The sequence below is a fragment of the Eretmochelys imbricata genome, chromosome 17 (genome assembly GCF_965152235.1).
Source record: "Eretmochelys imbricata isolate rEreImb1 chromosome 17, rEreImb1.hap1, whole genome shotgun sequence".
Classification (NCBI taxonomy): domain Eukaryota; kingdom Metazoa; phylum Chordata; order Testudines; family Cheloniidae; genus Eretmochelys; species Eretmochelys imbricata.
The window spans coordinates 26079794-26097257 of record NC_135588.1 but is presented as its reverse complement, the minus strand read 5'-3'; the positions used below and the strand labels follow the sequence as shown (position 1 = coordinate 26097257).

General features: G+C 46.3%; 1 pseudogene; it reads right to left on the bottom strand.

Annotated features, from left to right (window-relative positions):
* Positions 1–460: 460 nt before the first annotated feature.
* On the bottom strand, positions 461–17141 carry LOC144276701 (zinc finger protein RFP-like; annotated as a pseudogene).
* Positions 17142–17464: the final 323 nt, after the last annotated feature.

Sequence of the window (17464 nt, the reverse complement as noted above, 5' to 3'; positions counted from 1 at the left end):
TTTGCTGCTTTTCACTAGCAAAGCATTGTGAGAGACAGCCCAGGATGGAGAGATAAGAGGGCACAGTGGTCCCATGGCCCCAGGGTGCACCCCGGGGATCCCGTCAGAAAGCTGCCTTATGATGATCTAACTCTGTAATGTGGAACAGGCCTTAGTGTGCTTTACTTTCCCCCTCTCTCCCCACCCTCGCATCCAGTTTCAGTGACATAGTCTGACCCATGATTTCCAGAGTCCTCCCAGATCGTAGCAAATAGTGATAAAGGGGCTGCACAATGCCTGGGACAATGGGATTGGCTTCTCCATCTTGATCACCCCCTGCTCTCTATGGTTTGACAGTCCAGACCCCATGGAACTTCCAAAGTCAAAGAAATTGCACAGAAGAAAGTCTGCATAGAGACTGGTGCATCTGAGACTAGACAGGCTGATTTCAGGGTCCTCAGGGGGGTGTTCCCTCCATGTCTCAGTAACACAGTCTGAGCTGGGATCTGGCCCCCACCCAGAGACAGGGGTGGATTTTCTCTCCAGGGAAAGAGGCTGGCGGGAAAGTGAAGAGCGGGGCCTCATTATCAGCATCAAAAAATGTCACCTGGCCCCTTTCATAGTCCAGACAACCCCGGATCCTGCTGGGGACATGACTCAGGGTCAGGGGAGTCTCGGGGGAGGTGAGAGCTTGATACCAATCCACCCACCACATCACAGCCCAGATCCCCCCCTCAGGATTACGTCTGATCCCTCCCTTCCTCCTCACAGACTCTCTGGCCACCCCCACAGCCCAGCACATCCCATCTTCCAGCTCCACCTCCCAGCAATGTCTCCCTGAGGTGAATCCTCATGTAGCTGGAGTGGGGATTCCTTCACCTGTCTCATTAAACTGTCAGAAACTGCTCAGCAGGGGCACAGTCTTTGGGGAGTTCCCAGCTCCCCCTTCCTTAGAGTCAAGCCAGAAGCTTTATCGTGCAGTACATATTTCAAGTTTCCTTCTAAGGCATAAATATTTTCCCCAACTCTTTGATGTTCCTCAAATCTTAAAGACATTTGAACAATTTTAATGAGCATTTAATGTGCCCCCTCTACTGCAGTCACAGAGGTTGAATGTGACAGTGAATGAGCAAAGCAGGACTTCAGTAAACTCATTGTTTGTGGTATTAAAAAATAACAGCTCTCTCTAAAGAAACACAAAGAACTGTGACAATCTATGCGAGGTCTCAGGGCCTGGTAGTGGCCTGGCTACTACTTCTGTTCTCCTGCCAGTGTCCCCACTTCTAGCAAGGTCCCGGCCCTCTTTGGAGCTCCTGCACAGCACACAGGCTTGGCAAAATAGAGAACTGCAAAGTCCTCAGGCCACTGGTTTACCCCAGCTGCAGAAGGGGGATCAGGGGCCAGACTGAGGGGGCCTGTGAGAGTCTGGGGCACGGCCACCTGGGACCAGGAAAGGGGAGTCAACCATGAAGGGAAGGAAGCACTGGCAGGAGATGCTTTTGGGGATGCAGGCAGTTGCACAGGTTGCTCTGTAACTGGCTATAATAAGAGGCTACTTCTTCAAGCTGCACCAGCTCGCTGAGATCCATTGAAGTCAGGGAACACACTCAGTGCCCCAGCTGAGAAACTGGCTCAGCGTCACTGCTGTTTCATCACACTGGCCATATTGTTGCAGCTGAGTAATGTGACCTACCCGTGTTGTTGTAAATTAGCTTCCCAGGCCCTGATGCTCCCTGGCAGCCATATGCAGTGTGCTAGCTGCCATTAAGGAACAGATGGAAAACAAATTCTCAGCTCTGACAGCAAGGTGGGGGGAAGGGGGAGCTCAAACTTTTGCAAAGTTTGGACCCCATCTCAAAGTGACTGTCTCTAGCAGCAGCTCCCCTCCCCTTAACACACTGTGGCCACCACAGCAAATGCTGGTGAGGAAAAGAAATGTGAACAACACATGCCTTATATTTTAGTTGCCTTTGAATGTAAGTTACCTACTGGAAAGAAGAAGGAAGATCAGCACCATATGATGGGCAGAGCTCCCAAGTTATTAGATTGGTGTGTAACCTTTCTGCCAGGCTGAGTTGATAGCAGCAAGGGCCGGGTTCAGTACATAGGGGTTCCCTCTCAACAATGCAATGCAAAACTGGCTCGAGCCCCCACCCAGTGACCTGGGAAAATCTTACACACACCCCTGGGTGCCTCAAAGAGGCAATACTTCCCCTCTCACAAGCACAGAGTCTCGGTGTAGCAGAAAATCTTTAATAACATGAGGTAAACGACATCAGCATTAAATAGGGAAACCACCACAACTGGGGTCCGTAAACCAAACCATGAGCAAAGACTCACCCCAGCAAATTGGGCCATGTCCTTTCCCTTTGGTTCTTGAGTCCAGCAATCCAAAAATCACCCAAAGTCCCAAAAGTCCAACAAGTCAAAAGTCTCTGTCCCTGGTCAGTGCAGCCCCAGGGTTCAAAAGTTTATCTGCAAAGTTTTACCCCCCAGTTTGGGTAGAAATGAGGGTGGGGTGGTTAAGGGGCACCTTACATGGTCAGAGGCCAACTGCCCCACCTCTCTGTCAGGTTCTGCTATAGCCTTCACTGCGAGCCATCCTGCAAACTGCGCTGCTCTGCCATCCATTCTGCAATGTATCTTCAGCCCCCCCCAACACAGCACTCAGCAATTCCAGCTCTTTATTGACTTCAGCTTGTAATAGGAGAGCCCCAATGCTAGAGCATCATTGGCCCAAAGTGAATCCAGCTCAGCAGCCTGTAACTAGACTTCTAATAGAATCAAAATTACCTCTGATAGTCTACAGTGACAAGAAGGTGTAATTAGTAGTTCAGACCCCTAAAAACAAACCAACACCACCTAGTACAAATATCTAGCCCCAACCTCTTTCAAGCTACTGGCTTTTGGAATCCATGTCCCTTGTCTAGCGAGTGCTACTTAGTTGATGGTGAGTCCCTCCATCATAAAATAGTTCCACTGTCCTTGATTCATATAATCAGGGTAACAACACTTTATTCTTTCTGCCCCAATAATAGAGAAACTGGGGATCCCAGAGCAGCCAAAGTGACCATTTGGGCTGCTGTGGGCTCATGCTAGGCGGGATGGGTGTGCCTATGCAAACAGAAAAGGAGTACTTGTGGCACCTTAGAGACTAACCAATTTATTTGAGCATAAGCTTTCGTGAGCTATAGCTCACTTCATCGGATGCAACTCACGAAAAGCTTATGCTCAAATAAATTGGTTAGTCTCTAAGGTGCCACAAGTACTCCTTTTCTTTTTGCGAATACAGACTAACACGCCGGTTACTCTGAAACCTATGCAAACAAGATCAGCGCCTGAAGTTCTTTTCCACAACTTGCCACAATTCACCACCAGATGTCAGGGTAGAGCTTAGCCTGACTCTGCTTACAGATGGAATGTTCATCAGTTGTGCTGATTTTGGCTGCTTGTTCTGTTGCTCCAAAGAAGATAGCAGCCTATCACAGACGCAAGGGAAAGAGAGACATTTGTCCAGTAGCTGATGGCAAAGTGCAGCAAACTAAGAGCTAGCAACCAATGAGTTCAAATATCACCTCTCCTTTTTGTTGTTTGCATTTCCATGCACATCACAACCCATATCCCTAATGACACACCACATCCCCTACCCTGGAAAGCAGGCAACTATTAGACACTTTCTCCCTCAATTTACTGAGAGGCTGCACAAGGTCACTTCAGGTGGAACTGGGAAGAAAACGCAGCTCTCCACTATAGAAAGCCCAGATGCTAGCCACTCACTTCTACTGCTCTTCAGGATCAATGCCTGTAATAGATATGATTTGGTAATCTATCGCTATCCCACACTCAAGCCAGGAAGAGAACCTCCTGGCAAAGTGTGTGTGTCAAGGCCCATTCCAGTGCTTGGTCCTCAGCAAGAATAGCAATTCCTCCTGAAGGTCAAGTGGTGGAGGTGTGTGCTGGGGACAGGAGTGGCCATAGCCCAGCCCTGTTGCCGTGGAAGTGGGGATTGTGTGGTTCTCTTTGATACATATTTTAATTTCCTTTTTTAATAGTTTATTTAATTCACACAATAATTAAAACCATTATAATCTGTTGAATCTGGTATATTGTGCCATAAAATTCAAGTGTTCCATATTGCCAAGATCTATCACGCCTTTTGATTGCTGATGTCAGCCACTGGCAGGTTTGGGGGTTGAGAGGTGAAGTGATCAAATCAGCTCTCTGCAGAGCATAGATGAACAATTCCTGATGTATATATTTATATAAAGCACATGACCCAGAGTGCAGGTGGGATAGCAGCATAAGACCCAGGCTATCAACGGAGTCTCTCTCTCACACACACACACACACTCTCACTGATGTAGGGGTAACACAATCAGCTTGGGGGAAAGGGAGAATCCCTTCACTGCCTTCAAAAATCACAGCTGGGTAATTAAAGGGAAATACACAAGGAGAATGGTTTATATGTTTCATTTAAGCAAATGTCAGGCTTAAAAGGAACTGAGAGGGATCTTTCATAAACAGAACCCACTGTAAAAACATACAAAATTTGAAGACGCGTTGTTCTGAAAGGCACTACAGCAAAAATAATGTCCATGAACTATGGGGTGGAATGAATGAGTTGCAATCTCACTTTTGGTAACATTTTATAGATCTCCCTCTCCCTCTCACATTCCCTTTCATTCTTCTTTTTAGAATCAGCAGATCATAAAACTATAGGGATGGAAGGGACCTCAAGAAGTCATCAAGTCAAGTCCAGCCACCAGCACTGTAGCAGGACCAAATAAACCTAGACAGTCACGGACAGCTGTTTGTCCGATTTGTTTTTAAAAGCTCCAATAATAGGGATTCCACGGTTTTCCTTGGAAGCCTATTCCACAGCTTAAATACCCTTATAGTTCAGTAGTTTTTCCTAATATCTAACTGTGATGGGGTCCCCGGGGTACAACCTGGAACTGGGGTACCACTGTGCCCTCTTAACTCTCCAGCCTGGGCTATCTCTCAGAATCCTTTGTTAGTGACAAGCAGCAAACTCCTCCAGACACTGTTATCACTCAGCACAACAGTACGTGGAGCCACACACCCAGCTAGAATGCATGAATGCTCCCAAAGCCACTCACAAATGACACAGAGAAAGGCACCAGACAATTCCCCCCAGCACCCAGCCTTGCACCCCAGAGCTGTACCATCATGCCCTGGTCAGAACCTGACCAGTATACATTTATTACCCAGTCTGCCCGTCTCTCAATGTGGAGATGACATACACAAGCCTTTGTAAGCTGAGCTGAGATTTCCCAAGCACTTCAACTGAAACACAGTGTTTTAGGTAAAATATAAAACAAGTTTATTGACTACAGAAAGATAGATTTTTAAGTGATTATAAGTGGTGGGCATAAAAGGTCAGAGATAGTTACCAAAGAAAATAAAAGATAAGCATGCAATCTAAATCTTAAACCTTACTACTCTCAGCAGTATTAAGATCAAGCAATTTTCTCACCCCACTGGATGTTACTATTCATAATACACAGGCCTCTCTCTCAAGCCTGAGACTAGTCTCCTCAGCTGAGTCTTTCTGTCTTCCCAGCATTCTTGTTGCTTCCAGCGTAGGTGAGGGAGAAGAAAGGGAAAAGCATGATACTACTGTCTCCTATTTTATATCCTTAGTCCATGTGCCTAGAAGACACTTGCCCAAACATTTTCTGGTGGGTTTTGCTGAGTCACAGGGTTGAGCAATCCCCCTGGTGTGGTCTTTTGCAACTGAGTCATAGAGTTGAGCAGTCCCCATTGTGTGGTGCTTGTGAAACTGTCATTGAATTGTATATCCCTTGATTACAACTCCCCTGGTGATTAATGGTCGTTGAACTCCCTCCTGGGTGGAGATCATCACCCTTGTAATAGAGACTCTCAAATTTGCAATGTATTTCAGTAACAAACATAAAGCAGGTTTCAGAGTAACAGCCGTGTTAGTCTGTATTCGCAAAAAGAAAAGGAGTACTTGTGGCACCTTAGAGACTAACCAATTTATTTGAGCATGAGCTTTCGTGAGCTACAGCTCACTTCATCGGATGCATACCGTGGAAACTGCAGCAGACTTTATATATACACAGAGAATATGAAACAATACCTCCTCCCACCCCACTGTCCTGCTGGTAATAGCTTATCTAAAGTGATCATCAGGTTAGGCCATTACCAGCACAAATCCAGGTTTTCTCACCCTCCACCCCCCCACACAAATTCACTCTCCTGGATTCAATCACAGACATGAAGGTCGCTATCTTAAAACAAAAAAACTTCAAATCCAGACTCCAGCGAGAAACTGCTGAATTGGAATTCATTTGCAAATTGGATACTATTAATTTAGGCTTAAATAGAGACTGGGAGTGGCTAAGTCATTATGCAAGGTAGCCTATTTCCTCTTGTTTTTTCCTACCCGCCCCCCCCCCCCAGATGTTCTGGTTTAACTTGGATTTAAACTTGGAGAGTGGTCAGTTTGGATGAGCTATTACCAGCAGGAGAGTGAGTTTGTGTGTGTATGGGGGTGGGTTTTTGGAGGGGGGTGAGGGAGTGAGAGAACCTGGATTTGTGCAGGAAATGGCCCAATTTGATTATCATGCACATTGTGTAAAGAGTTGTCACTTTGGATGGGCTATCACCAGCAGGAGAGTGAATTTGTGGGGGGAGGTGGAGGGTGAGAAAACCTGGATTTGTGCTGGTAATGGCCTAACCTGATGATCACTTTAGATAAGCTATTACCAGCAGGACAGTGGGGTGGGAGGAGGTATTGTTTCATATTCTCTGTGTATATATAAAGTCTGCTGCAGTTTCCACGGTATGCATCCGATGAAGTGAGCTGTAGCTCACGAAAGCTCATGCTCAAACATAAAGCAAAATTTCATAACTTCATGCACGCTAATGATATACATATTTTGACAGAACAATGGGCTTCAGCAGATCATAATCTTACATATGATATCTTACATGGCATGCTTTGTATTAAATATCCCAACCATATATGGATGATGAATATGGGGGTACAGGGTGCTAATTTGAGGTACGTGTCACATTAACCTAAATCTCCCTTGCTGCAGATTAAGCCCATTACTACTTTTCTTTTATTTCATCCAGTTTGGCACATCATTTTCTCTAGCACACATTTTCCATCACTGCTTCTCTGTCTCCCTCTAACACTCTTCTGTTCCCTATCACAGATCATTCCAACTTGGTTTCCCAGTTCTCTCGCTTGAGTTTATCACTTCCCCTTGTGCTGCCCCCTGAGCATTTTCCTTCTCAGGATTGTTTTGCTTTCACTCTCTCCATTTCAGTTTCCCTCCACTTGCCCAGGCTTCACTGTTTACTCTCGTTTTAATTGATTTTTTTCTTTCATGATTTTTCTCCCTTCTGGTCAAATATGTGCCATATGTGCCTTTCCACTCCACACAGCCAGCTCATCTTCATCCAGATGATGTCACTCCCCTATTATATGCTCCTTTTCCCTGGGGTCCTGGAGGTCACACTCTCCAATCACTGGGTCTCCTTCTCCTAGGATCCCTGCTGGTGCAGAGCCTCCTGCTTCTCCTCATGTTTCCCTGCCACCCCCACATCTCCCTGTCCCCCAGCCCAGCTAGTAATTTGCCCCCAGCCTCCAAATCAATTCTGCCCTCAATCCTATATCAATTCTGATCCCTGAAGCCCCACATCTGCCCCTTCCCCTCAGAGCCCCTCTGCTCCTCCTGCAGCTCCAGGGTTTTCCTTCTCTTCTTATTCATGGAGGGAAGGGACAGGAGATTGGAGGGCTCATATGGATGTTGTGGGTTTGGTAAAGAGGGGTCATCCAGGGTCATAGAGATGAGCCTAGCCAGATGGGAGTCCTCCAGGGTCATAGAAACTAGGACGACTGTTGAAAGAGAAGCCAATTTTTTCATTCCCAGTGAGCTATACCCCCTCCCCCCACAGGTCTCAGTGACACAGTCTGACACAGTATCCCCAGAGTCCTCCCAGATCATGGAGGACAGTGACAAACAGGCTGCACAATCCCTGGAACAATGAGATTGACTTCTCCATCTCAGTCAATCCCAGCTGCCTATGGTTTGACAGACCAGACCCCCAGAACCTCCAGGGCAGTAGAGACTACACAGTAGAAAGTCTGGAAGCAGACAAGAGTCCTCCAGGGTCATAGAGTCTGGTGTCTGAGGCTAGAGAGACTGATCTGAGGGTCCCCAGTGAGGTATTTCCCATGTATCTCAGTGACACAGCCTGAGCTGGGATCCTGCCCCCCACCCAGAGCCACAGGCGGATTTTCTCCCCAGCAAAAGAAGTCAGTGGGAAAGTGAAGATTGGGGCCTCATTGCCAGCACTGAAAAATGTCACCTGCCCTTGTTCATAGTCCAGAGAAACCCAGATCATCTGGGGTACCTTGCACAGGGATAGGTGGGTAACAGGGGAGGTTAAAGCCTGGTACTGACCCACCCACCGCTGCACAGCCCAGATCCCTTCCTCAGGGTTCTGGATGAGATGTCCCTTCCTCCTCACAGACTCTCCTGCAACCCCCACAGCCCAGCATCCCTTATCCCACACCTCCACCTCCCAGGCATGTCTCCCCGAGGTGTATCCCTCACAGCTCAGCACACAGGGATCAGTGTCAAATCTCTCCTGGGTTACTGGGCAGATCCTCACACGTGAATCCACATCTCATATTTTTCTGATCTTCAGACAGCATAAGGATGGGATGAGCCATGTCTGGATCCAGAGTCACATTTTCTGGGGAGAGAAAGAATCAGAGCATTAGAGGCAGAGCTCAGCCCTGGGGGAGACTGGGACCATTTCTCACACTCCCAACAGCCTTGTTCTGGCTGGGACAGTCCTGGGTCCCAGGGAGCTGCCTCTGTCCTGGGCGCCTGAGACTGAGCAGAGGGGTCACTGCAGTTTCTCATTCTGTTTAATGGGAGCCACTCATTACTTTCATGTGTTTTATAGAGGCTTCAGGTCCCTGATTCCCCTGCCGGGGCTGCTCCATTCCCAGCTGCAGAGACACAGAAAGGAAGGTTTCAGAAGCTTTTAGTGAGGAGGGAGCAGAGGAGGCAGGTACCAGCTCTAAACCCCAGAGGGAAGCTCCCTCCCCTAAATGCAGCCTCCACTCCCAGGCTGAGGAATAGAAAGGAAGGTTCAGCATTGGGGAATGCTTTAAGACCAGAGAGTAGGAGGTGGCATTGGGAGGGGTAGCCCCATCTTCAGCTCCGAGAGAAGGGAGGCGGTGCCACCATCTGAGGCAGAGCATCTCCCCAATCCATGAAGCAGGGAGCAGCTCTAATGGCAGAGCACCATCCTGCCCAAAGGAAACGTAGGATGTTGGAGAAGAGTGATGGGCGAGACCCGCCTCTGGCAGGGTAAAGGAGAGGGATGTGTCAGCCCTCAGGGGAGAGAGAGCTCTGTCCTCATTCCTCTCAATTTAATATTGAAAGGGCCTGTCAATGTCTATGAAAACCCCGGGGTCAGAATTAAGGGTGTTTGGATGTTGGTCAGTGACTGTTTCTATTCACTGGTGTGCGCATGAATTGAGCACTAAGGTTGTTGTCAGGATTGTTTGTGTGACTTCAGCTTGGGATCTCCTTAGTAGTGAATGGTTTCAGAGTAACAGCCGTGTTAGTCTGTATTCGCAAAAAGAAAAGGAGTACTTGTGGCACCTTAGAGACTAACCAATTTATTTGAGCATGAGCTTTCGTGAGCTACAGCTCACTTCATCAGATACATACCGTGGAAACTGCAGCAGACTTTATATATACACAGAGAATATTGAAACAATACCTCCTCCCACCCCACTGTCCTGCTCAAATAAATTGGTTAGTCTCTAAGGTGCCACAAGTACTCCTTTTCTTTTTAGTAGTGAATGTTTTCTTTTTTAGGGCTGTGAGTGTCATGGTCTGTGTTGGTTTGGCTGGTAACTGTAGCTTCAAATTCATGAAATGTTTTCATGTGAATTTTCTCCTTCTTTAAAAGATAATGTCCACCTGCAATCTCACCATGTCTGTGTGCCCCTATCTCCAGTTCAGATGGCAGAGTGTCTGAAGAGGAAAAGGATAAAAGAGAGGTGAGATTTCATGCTGTCATATTTATAACAGCATTCTTATTTGTAACTAATATAACTGTCTTTTAATTATGGTTGAGCCCTGAAGTACCCATGGAGTCGGCACTTATGCTCACAAGCATCCTACGAGATACAATCTGTAAGAAATATTTACTTTCCCCTCCTCATCTCCTCCCACCCTCTACATCCCAGCTGGTTTGTCTCATTCACCTATTGCATTTTGTCAGACCCTAGACCCAGATCCTGCAAAGACCTTAGTGTCAATGTAACTGTACACACTTTGGTCTCTTTGACATTAATAGGATGTTAAGAATTTGCAGGGTCAGAGCTCTGAATTGTGAGCTCTTTGGGTCTATTTATTCAGTGTCAATGAAGTGCTCAGCACAACAGGGCCTTTGTCCTCCATAGACAGGAATACAAATAATAGTAAGTTTTTTTATGTATGTGGAAATTCAAGCTGGGAAGGGTCGGCTCAATGGGTCAGATTCCCCCTGAACTGGCAAAGGGATAGAGGGGGGCAGTTTGTGACTCCCCTATTCAGTGGCTGCTTGGCACAGGCTAGGGAAGTCCTGAGATCCGGCCAGAGTAAACACCCCTGTTTCTGTGACCCCCAGGGACTTTGCAAGTTTTGTAGTTAGGAGAGAGAAACTCTCAGGGACCCAAAATTAGGCCATTTTGCTAAATTTGGGCCTTAAGGTTGTCACCTTCGGTAAGTCATGAATTAATGTGAGATGTCCTGATGCTTGGGCCCTGCTACACCTGCTCAATAGCTCTACTCTCCACCTTTCATTCAATAGATATGTACAGTATTTTAAATCAAGAACACATCTCCTCCCACAGACTCAGAGGTTCATCCCAATTTCCTCTCCTAGATCCTTTCTCAGTGCCTTTGAATTTCCTCAGAGTCTCCGTTAGAACAATAGTTTTCTGGGAGAAATCACTGAGTCTCTTTTCTTGTTCAGGGAAAGTCTCCACAGGCTGCTGGAACTTCCTCTTTTCATAGCTGGAGAGAAACCATTTCACTTTGTATTATTTCCTTTAGTGACTCATTATAATTCCTTGTTAGTGAACGTTGCTGCTCTAATGGGCTTGAAGTTAGAATTCCTCTACTTCTCCCAGCCTCAAAGTAGGTGCAACACAGGCCATGGCAGTGTAACATTTTGTTTAAAGGTCCCATTAATATTCTTCAACTCTGGCCTGGAGAGACAAGCTCTGGGGATAAAAGGGGAAGTGAATCTCCATGGACAATTCACTCCTTGGCCTCCACACTATGATGGACAGGAAGTTCCCATGCCAAATTCCCCCTCCCAAGCTCATTGCACATAGTTCTTCAAACAGTCCTCAGGTGGGAAAGACTCTTCATCACTGCTGATCTGGGTTGGATTGCAGTGTCCCAGCAGTGAAAGGCTCACATTTCACCCACATAATCCTGAGGCAGCCAGTCCCCCAGGGATGTGACATCTCTAAGAAATACTTTAGGTTAATCTTTCCCACTGAATGGATAATTCCAGAGTCTTCTCTAAAAAAGGTCAGTGTGACACCACCAGGCCAGCTCAGGTCAAAGCCATAGGCCAATTCACTTCTGTGTGAATATCAAAGAAATGTTAAGTGTACTAATTCGTTTGAGTATTAATCTAGTTCAAAGGAAATGTGAATGATATTGTCTTCACTCATCTGTAACCTGTTCTCTGCTATCTCATACATAATGCATATTGTTAGGTAATAGCACATAACAATCCATTAGTTTTCATGAAGTTTACACATCAGGTAAATTCTCATCTTGATGCTAACACACACTTTTGATCTAGGGTCAATTAAGTACAGGGACATACATAACATAATATCTCTGTAATTTAATTGCCCATCAGACAGGATTGGGGCCTTGGAACGGGAAATGAAGAAGCATGCTGACTTCAAGCATGGGTCATTGCATTCGACAATGGAAATCTTCAGGCTCAGTCTGCATTTAGTCAACAAAGGAAAAATGCACACTGTGATGAAAACACTTGGATGATTGCTTTCTGTGGAAAGAAGCTGTAAATACTGATTCCAGGGAATGATCCTGTATCTCTGAACTGTTTTAGATTCGAAGAGGGTGGAATACTGAGCGAGTGGAAGGAGGTCCCCAAAGTGATTTTAGGTATCCCTGAGACTTTTGGAAAACTAGCAGACTACTACATCTCTGCTATCATCTTGGAGTTATACACTTTGACTCACCTGTTAATGTATTTTACCTGCTTAAACCTCTCAATAAGTCTCAGTTCTTTTTCTTAGCTAATAAATCTTTAGTTAGTTTACTAGTGAATTTACTTCAGCATTGTCTTTGGTGAGATCCAGAGTACAAATTTGACCAGGGTAAGTGACTGACCCTTTGTGGTTGGGAGTAACCTAATGTGATGTGATATTTGGTATAGTGACCAATATCACAAAGCCCAGTTTGTCTGGGTGACAAGAAGGGCTGGAGATCCTAAGGGGACTGTCTTTGACTCCATGGTAAGACTGATACAGTGATCCAGGAGTGCATGTTCGTTACTGGTTCGGTGAAATCTAATTATAGAATATACCACCAGTTTAGGGTGTCTGCCCTGTTTTCTGGCATCTGACCTGAATTTGGCATTCACAGTTGTAAGCCATTCCAGACAGCAAGTGAGAACATCAGGATTAAATTCATTAGAGAGATTTGTATCCAAAGTGTGAACCTGCCCCACACATTTTGCCACGTAGCCCTGGAGAGAAGTGGTGTTAACATGGCTTCCAAGTCGTTTCCCAGCATGTGAAGTGGGTGTGGGAGTGAGAAAGAGCCATGTACCTGCTCAAGATACTTCTGACATCCTAGAGGGAAAAGAGAGAGAAAAATAATCTGAGACCCACTTGAAACACACTGAGGATTGCAGGGAAGGGATTTTGCAAATCTTGAAAAAAGAAGCTCTGGTCTGGCCCCAGAACCATGGATTATCTCAGCTAATGGGGCTTTTCCATCTCTCATATCTATATATCTCTAATTGGTCATAGAAAAATTGTAATGCACATTTCAGGAATTCACTGACAGCTGGACTCCAGTGCTCACAATTTGGGCACGGTCCTATCCCTGTGGTGGGATCTGGGGTATTTCTTACTCTGTCTCACCTGCAGGAATTTGCTTACTGGCTTCTGATACTTCCCCTCCATCTCACTGATCAGCTCACTGAGACGGGAAATCTCCTCTGAGAATTTGGTGATATTTTCATTCTGTATCTTCACAATCTCCTTGTCCAGCTTTTCCAGCTCGGCCAGCAGAAGTCGATCTTATTCCTCCAGGAACTGCCGCAGTTTCTGAAATTCAGATACAATCTTCTGCCTCTCTGTTTCTGTCTGTTTCTGTAAGAAAATAGGGAAAGGGCTTGTTTGGGACGTGAATGGAGCCTGGGGTCCTTTCATGGAGTGCTGAGTGTGCAGGAGGGAGAATTTCTTTGCACATTCTAAGACATCTAACACTTGCCTGTGACCTGTGGTTAGTAGAAAGAGGATTTTCTCACACCTTCCCATTTGGCCCCTATATCTCTTAAAGGGATATTCTCATGCCTGACATTAGGATATCATGTTACCAGCGGCCTTTAAAAATGCAGATCCAAGGCAGCTGGAGGCAAGACTCAGCACTAGATCTGGGTGACATTTTTTGCACTAAACTTTTTTGGAGGGAAAAGGCAGATTCATTGACTCTGAAATATTTAATGAATTCCTCTCAATGTCACCCACATTTTTTGGATGGATAAATAAAGAAATAAATAAGCAGATAAATAAATAAATAAATCCTGAAAAAAATCAAGAAAATGTTTTGATTATTCAATTTGAAATTAGTTTTTGCTTCAAAAAGTCCTTCTTCATGGTCAAAATTGAAACAAAACACTGCTCAAGAAAAAATGGAACACTGATTTGCTGCACTTTGTTTAATTATTTTAGGTTTGACCATTTTTTTCCCAATTTCCAGTCAATGAAAAGTTTTGTTGTTTACTCAGCTCTACACAGAACTACGTTGACACAGATGTATGGAAAGAAAAAATGAATCAATTGAACAAAAAGTGCAGACAGGCACAGAACTGTGCATTGGATACATTCAGATCATTTTGGCAAGATTTTTGTCAAAGCCACAAAAGGTGGACAAGAATTCATTACCAGAAATGAAAGCTTAGAATCTGAAGATGGAGAAGAGGATTTTTCAGGCCTTCTGTTTGGAGGTGAGTGCACACATACGCACAGAGCATCCGTGGTAACGGAGTAGTAGATAAAAGCCAACATTTCCTAAGGCCACAAGGGAATCTGCCTACAAGCCAACCTCGCACCCCATGTCAATGCAGGTTAATAACAACAGGAGCCTACCAGATACTCCTGGCTTTTCTTCTCTCTACTCAATTTAAATCCCTGGAAATTTTCTCTCTCTTCCCTCAGAATCTTCAAATAGAGCTGGATTTTATCCTGAATCAACAGAAATGATTTGGGTGGTTTGATTTTTATTTTTAGGGGTGAAGGTGCATCTCAGTTTAACCCCTCATGGAAATTCAGAATCCCAAGGAGAAACTTAATGTAACCCTTCTGCTCGTCAGAGTTGGCAGCAACAAGGGCCGGGTTCAATATCTAGGGGATCCATTCCAATAACACAATGCAAACCGGCTCGAGCCCCCACCCAGTGACCTGGGACAAATATATACCACCCCCGCTGGGCGCCTCCAAGAGGCAATACTTCCCCTCTCGCAAGCACATAGTCTGAGTGTAGCAAAAAGCCTTTTAATAACAGAGAGAAACAATGTGGCATTATGTTGGGGAAACACCACCAACAGGATTCATAACACAACCCATGAGCAAAAAAAACCCACCCCAAGCAAATTGGGGCATGCCCTTTTCCCCTTGGTTCTTGAGTCCAGCAACCCCAAATCACCCAAAGTCCCAAAAGTCCAATGCCCCAAAAAGTCTCTGTCCCTGGTCAGGGCAGCCCCAGAGTTTGAAAGTTTATCTGCGGAGCTTTACCTCCCAACCTGGGTGGAAATGGGACGGGGGTAAGAGGCACCTTACATGATCTGAAGCTGACCGCCCCATAGCTCCATATCGGCGCTCCGCTCTGCCAGCCGCCCCACGAACTCCTTCGCTCAGCTGCGTTCCGCTCCGCCAGTCACCCCACGAACTCCTTCGCTCAGCTGCGCTCCGCTCCGCCAGCCAGCCACCTCACAAACTCCTTCGCTCAGCTCCACGGCCCACAAGCAGCTCCTGCCATCCACAAACTGCTCCACGTCAAACTGCTTCACCAGCCGTCCCGCAAACTGCTCCACAATATATCTTCAGGCTCCCCCACTACTTAACACAACACTCAGTGATTTCAGCTCTCAGGTAAATTCAGCTTGTAGTAGGGGAGCCCCAGTGCTGGTGCACTGTCAGCCCAAAGTGAGCTCAGCAGCCTATAACTAGACTTCTAATGAAATCAAAATTAGCTCTGATATTCCACAGTGGAGAGAGAAGGAAGTGCAATTAGCATGTAAGGCCCTCACCAAGGGGCCCATACCACCAAGTATTAATACTTGTCCCCAGCCTCTCTTCCTTCACACAGTTTTGGAACCCATGACCCTTGCCTAGCGAGTGCTACTTAGTTGACGGTGAGTCCCTCCATCATAACAAAAGGCCACATACAGTTCCAAGCACAGTTCCCATAATCAGGGTAATAACAATTTATTCTTCCTGACCCAATAACAGAGACACTGGGGATCCCACAGCAGCCAAAGTGACCATTTGGGCAGCTATGGTCTCATTCTAGGAGGGATGGGTGTGCCTATGCAAATAAGATCAGCCCCTGAAGTTCTTTTCCACAACTTGCCACACCTCACCACCAGATGTCAGGGTGGAGCTCATCCTGACACTGCTTACATTAATCTCCTTACTGGCTTCAGACTTTTCTCAAAGAGTCTTCCCCTTCTAACAGACTTCATCACTGCTAGGAGCTGCTAGGGCCACAACAGCATAGTCTCATGGTTCAGGCACTGGTGTGGGCCTTGAGAGACCTTGGTCCTATTGCCCACCCAGTCACTCTCCTGCTGGGTGACCTTAGGCAATTAACTTCCCCACTCTGGCCCTCCATTTCCTATCCCACTCTGCATTTTTCTTCTCAGATTAGCCTATAAATTAGATTATCCCTGCTCAGAGCAGGGATTATCCCTCACACTGTTTTGTGCAGGTTCCAGCAAAATCAAGGTCAAATCTCATCTGGGGTCTGTAGTGGCTACTGGCATGCAAATAACAACAATGATGATAAATGCTAAGATACAAATCAGCAATGACAACATCAGCTTTTTAACTTGATATTCTCCAGTCTGAAGGCAACAGTCTCACATAGACAGGCCTGCAGGTGATTTAAACCTCACTGATCATTTAACAGCTTCTGTTCCATAGAGAGTTCCCTTAGTTCACCAGTGGGAGCTGGGTTTGAAAAGGATTCTGCTTCTCAGGTAAAACTTTCCCACATTAGAAATTTTTCAAGTCTTAATTGTTTGCCCTTCCTGCCACCCAGCTGTCTCATTTATTGTTTATAGCATCTCCCATACAATGAAGGCCTTACAGAGTTGAACAATGCAGTCACACCTCTGACAGGCAACTTCCACCTGGCATAAAAATCCAAAGCTGTTACTCATTGAACTTGACAGCAATTCCCTACCTTGTACTCCTGGTTATCCTCCCTTATGGGAACCACAGTGTGAGCTCGGTGAGTCCGGGACAAATGGCAAACCACACAGATGGGGGTTTGATCCTCTTCACAGAACAGTGTCAGAGCCTTCTGGTGTTCCACACACACTCCTGATCCCTTCGCTGCCTGGACACCCAGCCATTTGGCTATTTCTAGGACATTGGCCAGCTGCCTGTTTGGCCTGAGGTTTCTCTGTTGCACAGCTTGTCTGCACTTAGGGCAGGTGATGCCTGTGTCTGATTCTCCCCAGCACTGGGTGGTGCAGGCTCGGCAGAAATTGTGCCCACACTCCAGAGTGACAGGTTCTGTGAAATACTCCAGACAGATGGGACAAGTAGCTTCATCCTGGAGACTTTCCACAGAGCTCCCTGCAGCCATGGCTCCCTCTGGACAGTGTAACAGGGTAAGGTTCACTTTCCCGAGCTCAGAAACAAGCCCCCCCTGTAGCAGCACCTGGGTGTTTCCCTTCCTGGAACTGACTCCTGCTGTTTGCTGAGCTGGAGCGAGCCCCCTGGTAACATTACAGCCCTGGAGGCTCTTGTGAAAACAATACCACTAGGCTGGGCTGTGGTCCTGCAACCAGCCCCCTCTTCCTGGCAGCCAGGTCCAGGCAGTGAGACAGGAGGCGAGCCACCCCTTCCCCAGCCAGGCTCTGTACACAAAGGCAGCAAACCAGAGTAGCCACCCTCAAACGTGAGAAG